The sequence below is a fragment of the Talpa occidentalis genome, unplaced genomic scaffold (genome assembly GCF_014898055.3).
Source record: "Talpa occidentalis isolate TD23 unplaced genomic scaffold, MPIMG_talOcc4v2.1 talOcc4.12, whole genome shotgun sequence".
In the NCBI taxonomy this organism is placed as follows: Eukaryota; Metazoa; Chordata; class Mammalia; order Eulipotyphla; family Talpidae; genus Talpa; species Talpa occidentalis.
In genome coordinates this window covers 102,219,499-102,234,807 of record NW_023601212.1, presented here as the reverse complement: position 1 = coordinate 102,234,807, position 15,309 = coordinate 102,219,499, and the positions used below count along the sequence as shown (strand labels likewise).

Here is a 15,309-nt window from a genome sequence, read left to right as displayed (position 1 = left end):
CAAAATGGCCTCAACCATGAGCTTACACAGTTTCATCCCTAGCTTGAGTTCTTTAAGTTTTTTTTTTTCGGCCTTGAGTTTAAGTAGCCTTTTTCTGTTAAATATTATCACCAGTTTTATAAATGTAAATAATTTGATAAAACCTAGTATATGGCACATGATTTTACTTCAGTATATATGTATGGGTGGTTTACAAGCCATCCCTACTTTACAATCTGTGCTTCTGGGTGTTTTTCTGGTAATGTGTGTAAGCGTCATTTGCTACATTCTTGGTTCTATGAGAGGTAGATGTTTTACTTCACATACTGAGATTATACAACAACAAATTCAGGCTCTTGATTTAACTATTAAGAGCATGAGGGCTGAAACCTGTACTGTTTTTGAGTCAGCTTTTAAAAGCATGCAGGATCAAGCTTTCAAGAGTATGCAGGACCAGATACAGGCCACCCTCCATAAATTGGATGTGGCAGAGGCTCAGCTGATGGCACAGAAGAGGGATAAACCTTCCCCTTCCCATGAGGACTGCCAGAGGGCAGAGTTAGAAGAGGAGGAGTATCATTGTTAAATACCTTGAACACCTCCTTCTCCATGTGACAAGGCCCCTCCTGTGCAGACTCGAGGCTCCACAACCTCCACTGCCCTCCGGGGAGGAAACTAAAATGGCATCTCCTCCCCAAACTAGATGCAGCACCACTTTGGCAGGAAGGGTCACCCTGAAGCAGGACAGTTTCCTCTGCGACAGATGATGATGGGTGGCTTGAATGAACATGGGCGACCTGCTGGGTACTTTTGGTCCCACCATCCCGTTAGCACTGCAGACCTCCTGAATTGGAGGAGCTCTGTCCCCTTGTACCGGCAGGCTCCTACGAGGAGGCAAACTTGTTTGCCTCTAACTTCCTCTCCCACTGCCCATACAGTCCATGCTATGCCGCAGACCAGCACAGCAGTGGACAATGAGGCCGTCTCAGGGTTGAGAGATCGCGCAGAGTGGTCAAGGATTAGGCGAATAAATGACACACAGACACACTTCAAGAGAGTGAAAATCTGAGTGTGTATTTCTTTGAGTTGGGGGCCAGTATATATATGTTCTCGAAAAGCATAGGAACAGCGAATGGCAGTGAACAAAATCAGCTTGCTCATAGGTTTAGCTTATCATTGACAGGGCAATGATCTATGTCCAAAGTTACATCTGGACCTAGTCACATTCCTAAGTAGTCAGGCTACTAATTTTTCTTTTGTTCTAAGCAATTACTTTTTTGTTTTAATAACTACTTACTACCACTAAATCATTATTAATTAGCATGGGTGAATATACTTTTCACAAAGTAATATTTTTTCATTAAGATAAAAGCTAACAAAGCCAAGGACATAACAGAGAAATCATAAAACTAACAATTCTATTATTACACAGAGTTTAGTAATGTTTCATTTGAATTAGCCTAGTTATTAGATTACGTATGTTTTTTAATCAGCAATCAATGACCTTTTTAGACCGGGAAAAGAAAAGATTTTAGAAAGACAGTTATAGTAGAATAAAGTTTATGGGTCTTTGAGAAAGCAAGATAAGGTTCCGTGTGGTCAGCATTTCTTTTAACAATCTTTGTGGCAGCTTCTGGTGGTCGTTATCTCTTGCCAGGCATCCGGATTATCTGTATCTTAGGGAGTTTGCTGTTCTCCCCCTGCACACATGGTTCCTTGCCCACGCCGGACCTCAGGGACCGTGGCCAAAGCCATTAGCCCTGAAGGTCACTGCAGGGGGAGGTGCAGCAATGCTACAAACTTTACTGACTCTGGACGAGAGAATGGTATTGAGGAAAGCCAGGGAGGAGGCTGACCATCTCCACCAACAGGATGGAGACTCCCCAGCGCCAGAGATGGTTGTCCTGGTGGTAGATCCCAAATGGGGCCCAGCAACGGAGGAATGGAGGTGTTAGGCTTTACAAAAATATGTTTACTGGAAGGACGCAGCAGAGAATCCCCAAACAAACAAACACAAATTTAACAAAATATTACAACTTGAACAAGGAGCTAACAAGGCTCCATCAGAGTTCCTTGAAAGAATTATCCAGACGTACACCAGCCACATGGGCACAACCCAGATGCCCCAGAAATGGCTGGTTTGATCGCTATGGCGTTCATCACACATAGTGCCCCAGACATAAGGAAGAAGTTAGCAAAGGTAGATGGTGCCAGAGATGAGTCTGTCCCAGGTAGTGGACTTGGCATCTTAGGTTTATTATAATAGAGGGGACAGGGAACCGAAACCTGCGACTGTTTTCCCACAAAGGGTGCACAGACAGGGGATCAGGGAAACAGTCACGGACTGAGACTGAACCCAGGAGACGTGAGCCCCGAGGGAGAAACCAGTGTGCTCACTGCAGGGGAGAGGGGCAGTGGAAGTCCAGCTGCCCCAGATCACAGGTGATCAGCAGACAAAATAATGACAGATGGCAGGACAGAAGACTGAGGACAGGATGATCCACACAGGGGTTACAGGACAGAAGACAGACGGAGCACACAGAGCCCAGAACCAAGGAGAGAGGAGAGGAGACATGTGGTAGCCCAGAGTAGAGGCTCAGGTGACCACAGGAGGGAAGACGGACCCAATATAAGGCATCAGAGCCCAGTGCAGAGGGAAGGAGACAAATGACAGTGCCTGGAGAAGGGGCAGATGAACAATAGGGTGCCCGGGGGCTCCACCAGATCTAAATAAGCCCAGAAGGAACCGACCCAGAGAAGAAATCCCACGGGTCCTGTGAACCCACTGAGGACCTGAGATAATTATTGAAGAAAAAGACAAAAACTTGACTGTTACTGATTCTTCTCCAGTGACAGTAGCAGGACACCCGGGACTCACTTTTCTGAAGAAACCCTGATGTGACTCGCATGCCCTAACCGAGCTTCTTCCTGTCGCAGCTTAGAGACCTGAGGTCACATCTAGGATCGCGCGTGTGCTGGCAGTATTGTTTTGTTTTTGTTTTTTTACACAGAAAGGCTTTCCATCTCGATTTTGGTATTTCCTGTTAACTTCATTTTGCCTGTAAGTGAGACTGCAGCTGTGTGAGATCTCCCACGCGTGATCAATGGTCACTCAAGAGCTCTCTGTGTCCACATGTTGATGTCTGTGTGTCCCTTCCTCGTGTCCTTGCCTTGGCCTCTGGAGGCTGACAAGTTGGTGTACATGGTGCCTGTAGACATTGGGGGGAAACAAAAAAAGTCTCCAGTTATGAGGAAAAACTAAAGGTTGTGGTTTGATTGTCAACATTGTGCTACTGAACTAAGCCGGTGCCTTCACAGGGATTGAATATTGATGTTTCTGCTGTTTGCTGATATTTATGGCAAAGCTTCCCAGAAATCTAAATGCAAGAAAAAATCTGGTAGTCTGTCAGTTGGATGATAGAAGGAAATGCTGTGGAACCGCAGCAGAGCTCCCGAGACTCTCCACAAAGCTTCTCCCTGTCCTCCTGGGAGAGGCATCAGATGAATTTGTCCTATTTGGCTTCCCTAGTAGAGTAAACTGGAAGGGAAGCCTCGTCACTTGGGATAGCGGGAAACACCTTGACCCGACATGTACGTAAATGATCAGTGGTGCTTGTCGCCTTGCAATATTGTGTAGTCCAGAAATTGTTTCTGGAGAAAACAGGAGAAAAGGCCTCGTAGACTCCTACTGACGGAACTGTTGAGAGTGAAAATTTCCTACAAAGGACTGAACAGACCTGGAAATGCACCTGATTTTCACTAAGTTTTCTTTGACATAATACTGGTAATTTTTTCTTTTTTTTTGCATTTTGTTCCGAATCCACAAAGTTTTCTTGTTTTGAGTGACCAGGACCTGCAGCAAGGTTGCATTTTTTTTCCAGCAAAGCTAACTTGTGTTCACATTTTCTCTCCCCTTGATACCAACACAGCATGAAAATAGAGATAGTAGTTTTTTCACTACTTATCTCAGAGGCTGTTTTTGCATAACTTCCCCGGGGATTTTGCCTGCTTAAACTAAAAAATTGGCCATGAGTTTCATTGTGTGGCTATGAGTGGAGTCCTCCATTATGAGGAAACAGAGGGCCTCCCCGGTGGCGCAGCGGTTGAGCTCTGGGTTGTGAAGCTGCCCGCAGCCTCTGCAGCACCGGTTCGATCCCCGGCTGCTCCCCGGCCACCGGAGGAGGGTCCCGCATGGCGCGCAGACCTCTCCTGCCGCCCGCTGCTCCCCTCAGCAGTGTCTTCGGTCCTTCTGCCTGCTCTGCTCCCCGCTCTGGCGGATTCTCTCACCCTCCCGCGCTTCTGACTGTACCCGGTGCTTGTATAAATAAATAAATAAATCTTTAAAAAAAAAAAAAAAAGAGGAAACAGAGCTGGACCAAGAGGAGGAGAACCCGCTGCTTTGTCCATAGGGCTCCAGAGACCTCCAAGGTGGGGTGAGGAAGCTGCCTCCATGGGCAGGACTGGACAACCCGGCAAATGAAAAAGTCCTAGTTCCCTCGAGAAGAGGAAGCCCAGGTGGAGTCTGATGAGACCAACTTTGTTCTTGAAGCCTACGTGGACCAGATGTCAAGAGTTCGCGCTGATCCTATATGGACTGTTCTGGCAAAGGCAGCTAAAATTGCTGTTTGGTCATTCTGCCCTGTGATTTTATGCAAAAACAGGTAATGTGGTTTAAAAGTAGATTTAGTTTGCAAACTTTTGCTATGCTGTTAAATCAGTTTGGGATCAAGGTTGAGAGAACTTGTTTTTACATAAGTTGAACCAATTTTAAGATTTTTTTTCCTGTGATTTTGATGTATTTGCTGTCTCGTTTTGATTAATGCCTCCAGTTGTTTGTTTTTTCTTTTTTTTTTTTTTTCGTTTGTTTGTTTGGCTTGGGCTGATGAACTATTTTTCCAGGAAGGGAGGACTTTTGCTTTCCACAATGGACAGTAACTGGAGAGACTGGTTTTCTTTCACGCTGGAAACCTGATAAATTTTCATCTGAGACTGCACCCAGCATCCGTATATTTCATCTTCATCACCATGGAAATGGTGGCAAAGAGTGAAATGGGTCAGGATGTCCTGAGCTAATTCCACGCAGGCTTTGGGGACCCCACCCCCCCTCCAGACCAAAGCCGCCAGGACACTGGGAATGATCATCCCGTCACTACCAGAGGGAGGGTGGCTGGGACCTGAGGGCGGAGTTCAGCTGCCAGGTTTGGTATAAAACCAGACACGTGGGCCTTGGGGGCGCTCTTGGCTTGGGGCTCTTGGCTCCCCCCCAGCTCTCAGCGGGCCTTTGGGATTCCAGGTGGGCGGAGTGGGTAGGACGCATTTAAGACTTTATCTCCCTCTTCTCGCCCTGAGCTGTTCGTTTCCTCGTTCCCCTTCCTGGCGCGGGCCATGCTACCCACGCTGTCTGACAAGGTCCGGGCATGGGGGAAGTTTCTGAAGTCAGAAAGCTCCATAGCTGGCTCCTGCTGCTTCCTTTCATTTGTTTGTGGCAGTTATTGACGCCATGGAAGCTTTCTATGAGCTTTAGACTAACACAATGAGTGCTGGCGTCCTTGCCGGTTTCGGGAATGCGCACCTCAAGAGTGTGAGAAATGTACCTTCCAGCATGACTGATAATGAAACGGTTTCCAATAATTCTCCACGCCCTCCAATGTGTGCTGCAGTGACCATGAGCAGCACTGAGTTCTCTACCAAACCACGCTTGACAGAACCGACGGAACGGAGCCCGGTAAAAGACCCCACTAGAGAAGGCCCTGAGTCGCCCCGGGAGGCGAAATGGTCCCAGAGAAACACACCACGTGCTGTTCCCACAGCACCAGCACCCTTTGGTTCTACATAGAAAATAGGAAGCCGCCCTCGACTTCACAATGCCTGCTTAGCTTTGCTTTAGTGACCTGGCTTGACTGTCCGCATCACGTTGGTAGAGCACCTGTTTCTATTTCCTGAATAACAGGCATCACCCGGGGAAATATGTAACCAAGTTAAGGTGACCAAGTGACCAAGTTCATCACAGACTGGGAAAATTTAAAAAAAAAGGGACTGTGACTGTTAGCGATCATGAGTAACTTCTGAAACAATGTAAAAGTAAAATCAATCATGGTCGCATGATGTAACGATCAAATAACAATGTCTGATGCATAAATAAAGCTCCGCTGAGACCCTCAGGGGGAGATGTCTGCACCCTCATCAAGTGTCAGCGTCTCCTCACTCCCTCATCTACCCATCCCCCGCCCCTCATCCCTCCACTTCCCCGAAGCCTTCTTGTCCTTGCGGAAACCCGGCCCCTGTCGGAGATGGACTCCGGCACCTTCCCTTGGTATAAACCTTTTATAGACCTTTCAGGTGCGCCTGCAGTGGAGTATGAATAAGTCCCTTGTAAGCGCGCGGGTGAGGACCCCCAGCCAGGAACCCCGTTTTATCTCGGGGCTGCCCTGTAACGCCCACAGCAGTCAGGGGCTCCCTCCAGAGACGGGGCCTGAGTCCCAGGACAAGAGAGGGCGACTTGGGCAGCCTCAGGGACGGTGCAGGCCCGACGTCGGGAGAGTAAAGAGGCTTCAGCGATGAGGGCACCAGCCAGAACTGTGTGAACGGCTCCCCTGTCCTTCCTGCTTCTCTCCCTCCCCCGTGTCACTGACGCCCTCCTCTGTCATCTGCGGGGCTGCAGACGGGCCGAGACGCTTCACAAACTCTCTCTCTCCGTCCTTTGTTTGACTGCAAAATCAATGGGCACCCGGGGGCCCGGGTGAAACCCTCGCGTGAGGCCGCCGTTCTCACCGTCCTGGGTGAGGGTTTCTCAGCTGGCAGGGCTCCCTGACCCCCCCTCTCTGAGTGGGCATGTCGGGTTTCTCCTGCCGCCGGTTCCTCGCTTTGCTCTCTCATGCGCGGACTCCGATGACTGTGCTGTGGCCCTGGGAACCCGGGACACCCAGGAGGCCTGAGGGTTCAGAGTCGGCCTTGAGCTAGGCTGGCGCTAGGCGAGAGTCACGGAGGCCTGAGTGTCTGAAAAAGGACTTTGACCTTCTTGGCCTCCCCCGGCAGGGCAGACTTCCTCCAGCTCCTATCAGGTCAGCTTGTGAGTTGGGAGATGCAGGAGGCTCCCGCCATGTTCCTCTTCCAGCACCCACGGACCCACCGGCCACAACAGTGCTCCCGTGGGCTCCGGGGCCTACTCTGCCGCTTCTCAGCAGGGAGTAGCCAGATGTGGTGACACCGTCCTTTCCTCCCTTTTTTAACCCCTGTAGAGTCTGGGATAATGAGCACCACACCAGCCCCTCCTACAGCCATAAAACTTGGCCTCCCCGGAGGTGCAGGAGTTAAGCACAGCACTATGAAGCTGTCCACGGCCTCTGCAGCCCTAGCCGCTTGGCGCGGCAGACCTCTGCTGTCGCCTGCTGCTCCCCTCAGCGGTGGATTTCGTCAGTCTGCCTGTTCTGCTCCCCACTCTGTCTCTGGTGGATCCTCTCACCCTCCTGCCCCTCTGGCCTGTCCCCCAGCTCTTGTATGCATAAATAAATAAATCTTTATAAAAGAAATAAGAGAAAACAAAAAGACACTATAATGTCCCCCAGAACCTCCCCCGGCCCCTCTGAGCAGGGCCCCACCCCTGGGGGAAGGGAGCACAGGAGGCCCCCTCGGCCGGCCAGCCTGGCCTGGACTCCACCTTGGGCAGCTCCTCTTCGCGGGAGGGCAGACATGGGCTCGGCCTCCTGCTCGCTGCGCCCCTTTGCAAGTCTGAATACGGAAAAGAGTCTGAAACGAAGCTGCTGAGTGTGAATTTATTGAGCGCCGCTGTGTGCCTGGGACTGGCACCGGGTCCTGAATTCCTGCATTCTGGGTCCCTGAGGCCCAGCCCCTCCCTGTCTCCCCTGAGCCTCCCCACCCCTCCCCAGCCTCCCGGGCCTGCCCAGGGCTACCTGGACTGAGAGAGCCCTCAGATCCCCGCTGCCCCCTGGGTTCGTCCACCCTCTGGGCCTCTCCCGGCCCTGGCCTGTGTTGGGTGGGCCTCTGAGCTTTCCTCTTCCTGCCCCCTGGCCTGGCTTCACTTCCTGCCCGCACTGGCAGCTGGGACCCCTGATGCTTCCAGGGCTTTCATGGGACCTGGTCTGTAGGCCCCGCCCTCCCTCACACCAGCCTCCCCCCTCTCACTCCCTGGGGATGGGGGCGACCCCACCCACAGGTACCCCCAGAGTCACCTCATCGGAAGAGAGAGCTCCTGTCACCTTGGAAATCCCAAGGGTTGGGGTTCTGTGTGGAGAGCTGGGGTCAGAGACCACATGCTGGACAATCGTGGGGAGCAGCTGCCCCGGCCTGGGAGCACTGGTGGCTCTGTCAAGGCCACGCAGAGCCCCGTGCAGTTTTGCTCCCGCAGGGGCCCCCACCTGGGGCCCTCAGCCTGGAAACCAGCGCCGCCTGTGGGCTGTGGGTCCTGAGCCTCCCCTTCCCATGAAGGCCCATGGGACCCCATCCTCCCCGCTCTCTCTGCAGGGGCCTGTCCTAGGAGGACTCAGCCCCTCCTGCTGGTCCCCCCTCACCCCAGTCTCCCCTCCTCCAGGAGACCCCTCTGGACTGAGGGCAGGCATCACCTGAGAACAGGGTCCTGGGCCTGCGGGCAGGGGCAGCCATAGTGGGGAGCGGGGCTGACAGGAGAGGATGCCCCCTGCCTTCCTTCTGGGTGCTGGGGGGCTGAGGGACCCCACCCTGATTCCTGCTGAGAGGGAGACAGACACGGCGTCCTGGAGCTGGCTCTGGGGAGGCCTCCCCTCGGCGCCTCACGCGGGGTCCTGCTTCTGTGACACTCCGGACCCTCTCTGTGCTGTGCCAGCCCCTGTGGGCGCGTCCGTGGCCAGGCCTGCTCCGGCCTCCCTGTCCACCTGCTCCTCCCCCTGCAGGACGAGGGCGGGGTCAGAGGGCCCAGCCCCCTCCCCAAGCTGCACCCCATGCCCTCCCCATCACCGCGGGTGCCTAGAGTCGGGGCCTCTGGCTCCAAGTCCATTATTGCAGCTGAGCAGGGCGGGGGCTTGGGCCTCCCCTCCAGCTTAAGCCATGCTCACCGCTCACAGGGGTGCAGCTGGGCAGCCGGTAGGCCCCCAACGGCGCCTGCATGGGGCTGAGGGATGGCGCTCCTCCCTGGCCACCTCCCCCCTCCTCCCCCCCACCCAGGCGAGGCCCAGGCAGAGCAACCCTGGCTGCAGGCGGACCACCGTGGTGGGGTCCAGCAGCTCCCTTGGGCTCAACCTCAGGGCCCCCGGGAGGAGGGCAGTGGCGCCCCACGGCCTCAGGGCTGGGCTGAGTGCTCTGCCTGGACAAAACCTCTGCCAGGACTGCGTGGGGCCTGGGAATGGCCTCTGGCTGCGCCGCTGCCGGGTCATGTTTATTTCTCTGAAAGGGCACCAGGAGCCTGTGTTAACATGACCAAACACCCAGACCTCAGAGCAGGCCACGTGGTTTCCCAGAAACAGCCTGTGCTGAGCAGCCACAAGAGCGGGCGGGAGGTGCAGGCAGAAGGGGCGCGCTCTCAGCACGTCTCAGCGCACATCTGAGTCCGGCCAAGTCAGACACCCGCTGTGTCTCCACGCTAAGGTGAGGCTGTGCTGGGGGTGGATTAGCGGTCAGCAAAATGTGGGGTCGGGGGTACCCTCAGAGGATGCGCAGGAACAGGTGGAGGTGAAGGGGGTGCTGGACTGAGGGGGCCTGGGAGAGTGGGGCGATTGCGTGTAGGGTCTGACCTTCCTTCTAGAAGGGGTGACAGGGGCCACAGGCTCTGGCTTGGGGACCCTTGGACTGACAGGGGCTCAGGACTGGGCGGTGTGCTGGGTGCCCCTTTCTCGGGCCCCAGCAATCCGGGGCAGCGGTGATGGCCCTGGGCACCCCGACCCGTCACTGCGGAAGGAGGCGCAGCAGGCTGGGCCCAGAGGCCACGGGCCCCGTCTGGAGAGACGATCCTGGGGGCCCGGCTGCAGGGAGACGGGTGCACGGGGTCCCGGGGAAGGGCTGGGGGCAGCCCTGGAGACTTGGGGTGTCCCCCACAGGGTGAGACCTGATACCCGGGGAAGATGTCGTTTTCAGAGGCTGCTTTACAGTTCACGGTAAGACAAGACCCCCCACCCCCACCGTCATCAACTGGGCTGGCCCTGCCCCCCCAAGCTCCAGGCCCAGCGCAGGGACCTGTCCTCACCCCGCGGGCCGCTGGCAGGGGCACCTGAGAACTGAGACTCGGGGGTCAGGACGGAGACCCCAGCCCCGCAGGGTGGGGAGACCCGCGCCATAGACCAGCCGCTCCAGGGACCCCCTGGGAGCCCTCAGCCCCCCCACCTGCTGGAGGGAGTCCGGGGGCTGGACTCAGCGGGCTCCGTCCCCCCAGCGCCTGGAGCCCCCCGCAGTGTGCCCGCACCCCTGAGCACTTCCCAGCCAGCCTGCTCGGGGCCCCCAACACCTGCTTCCTGGCAGGGGAAGATGGCGGAGCTCCGCGGGGCGGCACCACCCGGGCGCCACCAGCTGGTCACTCCGAGGGGGCCGCCGAGCTGGGCCGGACCTGCCCGAGGGCCCATCCCTGTTGCCAGCCCCGGAGCCCACGGTCCCCCCATCCCCTCCCCTGGGCGGGGCGGGGTCCCCGGTCTCCGTGTCCTGCCTGTGGGAGTGGGCTCGGGGGCCGGACACTGACAGCCTCGGGGACACCTCAGGCTCTTGCTGCTGCTACTGCTGCTGGTGCTATTGGTGTTGGTGGTGTTGCCGCTGGTGCTGCTATTGCTGGTGGTGCTGCTGTGGGGATAGCCGCGTCCTATGGCATTATGAGAGTATTTGAAGCCTTAGCGCAACATGACAGGGAGCGCAGGAATCAACATGATAAGTCCTCCTAGAAGCCAAGAGCGACTGTGATGACCTGATGAACCAAAGGTTAGCCTGGGGCCAGGGCTGGAGGAGGGATGGGTGGGGTCCGGGGAGGGTGGGGTGTGCAGGTAGTAGCCTGGGATTTGAGCTTTCCTCTTCCTGCCCCCTGGTTCTGCCCCAAGGTCCACCCAGAGGCCAAGAGCCAAGGGACCTGCGATCTGCTGATTCGCGGCAGGTGGGCCCGGGCCCGGGGCTGGAGGCGGGGTGCGCTGGGGTGTCAGGAGGGAGGGATCAGAGACCCCATGCCCTGGGGGACATGGGCTGGAGCTGGGCCCTCCCCAGTGGCCACCCTGAGCCTCCTTCTGGGCCTGGCCCTGCCTGACCTGACCCTTGTCTGGCAGGGAAAAGCGAGTCACCAAATCTCGAGGCGCCGGGAGGGGACGCGGCCTGCAGCTCCCCCGCTGCCCGTGTGGGGGTGACCAGACTCAACCTTTGGGCCAAAGAACAAAATAAAGAACAGAGTGACCACCCGCTTGGTGCCTGCCGCGTGCTCGCTCCTCTCCCTGCCCGCCCCGGGCCAAGCTCAGGACCAGCTGCCCTCTGTGGCCCGCACCCCCCAGGGGCTGAAAGGGGAGAAACTCCCCCACCTGTCCGAGCCCCACGCCCAGTGGCAGGTCTCCACCCCAGCCTCTGCGCCCCGGCGGGCCGGCCTCAAGACACTTCCTGCCCGTGCTGTCATCCTCCACCCAGACGCCGCAGGTCAGGCCTGGACGGGGCCTCTTCAGGCGTCCACGGCTGGTCCAGGGCATGACCTGGTGTCCGGCAAGGCAGACGCCCCATGACCCCGCTGCACTCAGGTCCCGGAGAGACCCCAGGGCTGGGATGTTTCCTCTCTAGGCACCAACTTCTCGTCAGGACGGTCCCCGCATGCAGGTGGGCGAGGTGGGGCACAGGCTGGGGCTCCAAGTCCCCCTCCCCTCCAGGCAGGGCCGGGGCTCAAGCTGGGACCCCTGAATGCTTCCAGGGCTTTCATGGGACCTGGTCTGTAGGCCCTGCCCACCCTCACACCAGCCTCCCCCCTCTCACTCCCTGGGGTTGGGGGGCGACCCCACCCATAGGTACCCCCAGAGTCACCTCATCGGAAGAGAGAGCTCCTGTCACCTTGGAAATCCCAGGGGTTGGGGTTCTGTGTGGGGAACTGGGGTCCGAGACCACATGCTGGACAATCCTGGGGAGCAGCTGCCCCGGCCATTGGGCCGGGGGTTCTGTCAGGGCCTGCAGAGCCTGTGCAGTTCTGCTCCCAAAGGAGCCCCCACCCTGGGCCCTCGGCCTGAAAAGCAGCCGCCGCCTGTGGGCCGTGGGTGCTGAGCCTCCCCCGCCCGTGAAGGCGCATGGGACCCCGTCCTTGCCCCTGGAGCTGGGTCCCCCCTCTCTCTGCTGGGGCCTGTCCTGGGAGGACGCAGCCCCTCCTGCTGGTCCCCCCTCACCCCAGTCTCCCCTCCTCCAGGAGACCCCTCTGGACTGAGGGCAGGCAGCACCTGAGAATGGGGGCCTGGGCCTGTGGGGAGGGGCGGCCATAGTGGGGAGCGGGGCTGACAAGAGAAGACGCCCCCTGCCTTCCTTCTGGGTGCTGGGGGGCTGAGGGACCCCACCCTGGTTCCTGCTGAGGAGACAGACACGGCCGTCCTGGAGCTGGCTCTGGGGAGGCCTCCCCTCGGCGCCTCACGCGGGGTCCTGCTTCTGTGACACTCCGCGCAGCTGGGAGGCCCCACGCAGCGCCTGCATGGGGCTGAGGGTTGGCACACCTCACTTGCCACCCCTCTGAGATGAGGCACAGGCCGAGCACCCCTGGCTGCAGGTGGACCACCGTGGGGTCCAGCAGCTCCCTTGGGCTCAGCTTCCGGGGCTCCGGGAGGAGGGCAGTGGCGCCCCACGGCCTCCGGGCTGGGCTGAGCGCTTTGCCTGGACATACCCCTGCCGGGGCTGCACGGGGCTCGGGGGTGGCCTCTGGCGGCGCCGCTGCCGGGTCACGTTTATTTCTCTGAAAGGGCACCAGGAGCCTGAGCACCCAGGGGTGCCCCGACATGCATGGAGGCCCCGCCCTCGCCCTGGGCAGGAGGCTCAACCGCCACTCCCCGGTCTCTCAATCTGCCGCCGCCCCGCACGAGGCAGGGGCTCCGGGGTCCCCTCCAGAGGCCTGTCCCGGGGGCCCAGGCTCCAGGCCTCGTGCTCAGCGCCCAGCCTGACTGCGAGTGAGGAGAGGAGGCGCCCCCAGCCCGAGACTGCCCCCACTTCTCGGCTGATCACAGAGCCAGGCCCCAGCACAGCCCCTGTGGGAGCCACCACGGCCACGACGGCCACCTCAGCCCCGGCCGGGCCCAGAGCCGGGCGACCCCAGACCGGGAGGGTGTGGCAATTGGGGAGATGCCAGCGATTCCTGCAGAAGGGGGTGCACTTCCCCTGCGACCCATGGGGTGTGCCTCGGCAGTCACCCATGTTAGCTGGACATGCGTCCACGTTCCCGCAGTGTGGGGGCGGCCCTCACCCAACTGTCGGCCCAGGTGGCAACCAGAACCCCCCAAGCAGGTCGGGTGCGCTGGGGTACGTGGGGTGCGCTGGGCTTGAAGGGGAGTCCCGTGGCAGCCAAAGTGAGTCTGTCAGAGCCCGTGGGCCCGGAGGTGCGGGAGCGTCACCCCAGGACATGCCACGGAGCCCTCGGGACAGGCCACCCCACCCTCTCCTCGGGGACCTCCTGGAATCACAGCCTCGGGGCAGCACCCAAGGCTGGGGTGCAGGGGGGAGCAGGCAGAACATGGCCCGGGCGGCAGCACACGGCTCCACACCCACCAGGAGGCGCCCCGATGTGCCCACCCCATGGGTGACGCCAGCAGCCGGGGCAGAAGGGCAAACTCCACTTCCTGACTGACTTTGTGACCCTAAAACTGCTCCCCCAAATAAAAAGCGTGAACATGAAAGCAGGTGTCCCGTGATGAGGGCGACCAGGCGGGCCTGGCCCCGGCAGCTGCTTTCAGGGCAGCTTCTGCCTCCAAGGCCGAAGGGTAGGGGTACGGGGAGTCCCTCAGGGGCCGCCAGGCGGGGCTGCTGACCTGAGCCTGGGAGGCGGCAGGTGCAGGACCCGGGGTGGGGGCAGCGCAGCCCCTGAGAGGTGGGGCCCACCCTACGCCCCTGCTACCGCTCCGTCACCGCTGACAGGAGTCCGGCTGCGGCCTGGTGGGCAGGCCCCTCTGCAGCCCTCTCTGGGTGTCCCAGCCGTCTGTGGGCGCGTCCATGTCCAGGCCTCCTCCAGGGCCCGCAGAGACAGGGGCGGTGGGGGGAGGGGAACAATGAGCCCCAGGGAGGACCAGAGCGGGGGTCCCATGGGGAGGGGGAAGGGCGCGCTGCGCAGGGCCTGGTGGGTAGGGCTGTGGGAAGCCACAGGAGCCGTCCTGACCAGGCGGAGCTGAGGGTCAGGCCCGGCTGGGCACCTGCTTGCAGACCCTGCCTGTGGCCAGCTGAGCTCAGGGAAGGGGGGGGTGCGGAGGGAGGGGCTGCTCCACTCAGCCATCCCGACCCCCACAGTCACCTGCCTCCTCTTGTCCCGGGCAGGGTCTCAGGACCCTCGGGGTCCTGCCTGACTCTGCTGGAAGCAGTGAGGTGGGGGTGGGTGGGGGGTTGTCAGCATGTGAAGCTGTGATTGGCCTGAGGAAGTGTCTTTGGGAACCCGGACACGGTGGGAGTCCTCGGATGACCAGAGGAGAGAGTGTCCCAGGGGTCAAACAAGGGGCTGTCAGGAGGGGCTGAGGGGGCCGGGGCTGCAGCCACCGGAGGCTCCTGCAGAGGCCAGGGGGCGGGACAGGAGGCCGGGAGGGCTGGCCCAGGGGTCTGGTCCCTAGGTCGGAAGGCCGGGGCAGAGTCCAGCCAGGGCTGAGGCCTGGTACGGGGAAACAGTGGGGAGGGCCACTAGCTGAGCCAGGTTAGGGGATCCCGCCCCCAACCACAGCTCCTGTGGGGAGCATCGGGGTCCCCAGGGCTGGGCACAGCAGGGCCAGGGGTCAGAGCCCTTGTGAGGGGAGGACCCTGGGGGTGTAAGGTGACTTGGGGTGACCCCACAAGGGTTAGATGTTTCTGGGCCAAGGAGGGGAAACACTGTACTTCGAGGTTCAGGAATAGGAGGGACTGACCTTCGATCTTGGCGTGGCGGTCAGCCGGGCCTGGTCCTCCCCACCACCAGCTCCGGGGACAGGAGCCGGGGTCGGGTCATCACCCGCTGGCCGGGGCTCCTGGGAACTCAAGGGGCCTGAGGAGGGGCCCAATGCTAAGGGGGTTCACCCTGGGCTGAGACACAAGAACCGGGGTGGGGTGAACCAAGCCACTGGCCAGGAGTCTCAGAGACCCCGGGAAACCATCAGCCTCTCCACCTGCGGGGAACCATGGTCAGAGTCTTCTCTCCAGCAAACCCCAGGGGTCAGGCCGTCTGGAGGGTCCCTGTGCCATTTCCAGGGCAGC

At 59.0% G+C, this 15,309-nt stretch overlaps 1 long non-coding RNA gene across 1 annotated transcript; it reads left to right on the top strand.

Moving 5' to 3' along the window:
- Nucleotides 1–9,493: 9,493 nt before the first annotated feature.
- Nucleotides 9,494–11,328, top strand: LOC119240228 (uncharacterized). Its single transcript, XR_005124117.2, has 5 exons — nt 9,494–9,555; nt 10,005–10,061; nt 10,656–10,869; nt 10,986–11,038; nt 11,205–11,328. It is a non-coding gene; the product is annotated as an uncharacterized LOC119240228 (long non-coding RNA).
- Nucleotides 11,329–15,309: the final 3,981 nt, after the last annotated feature.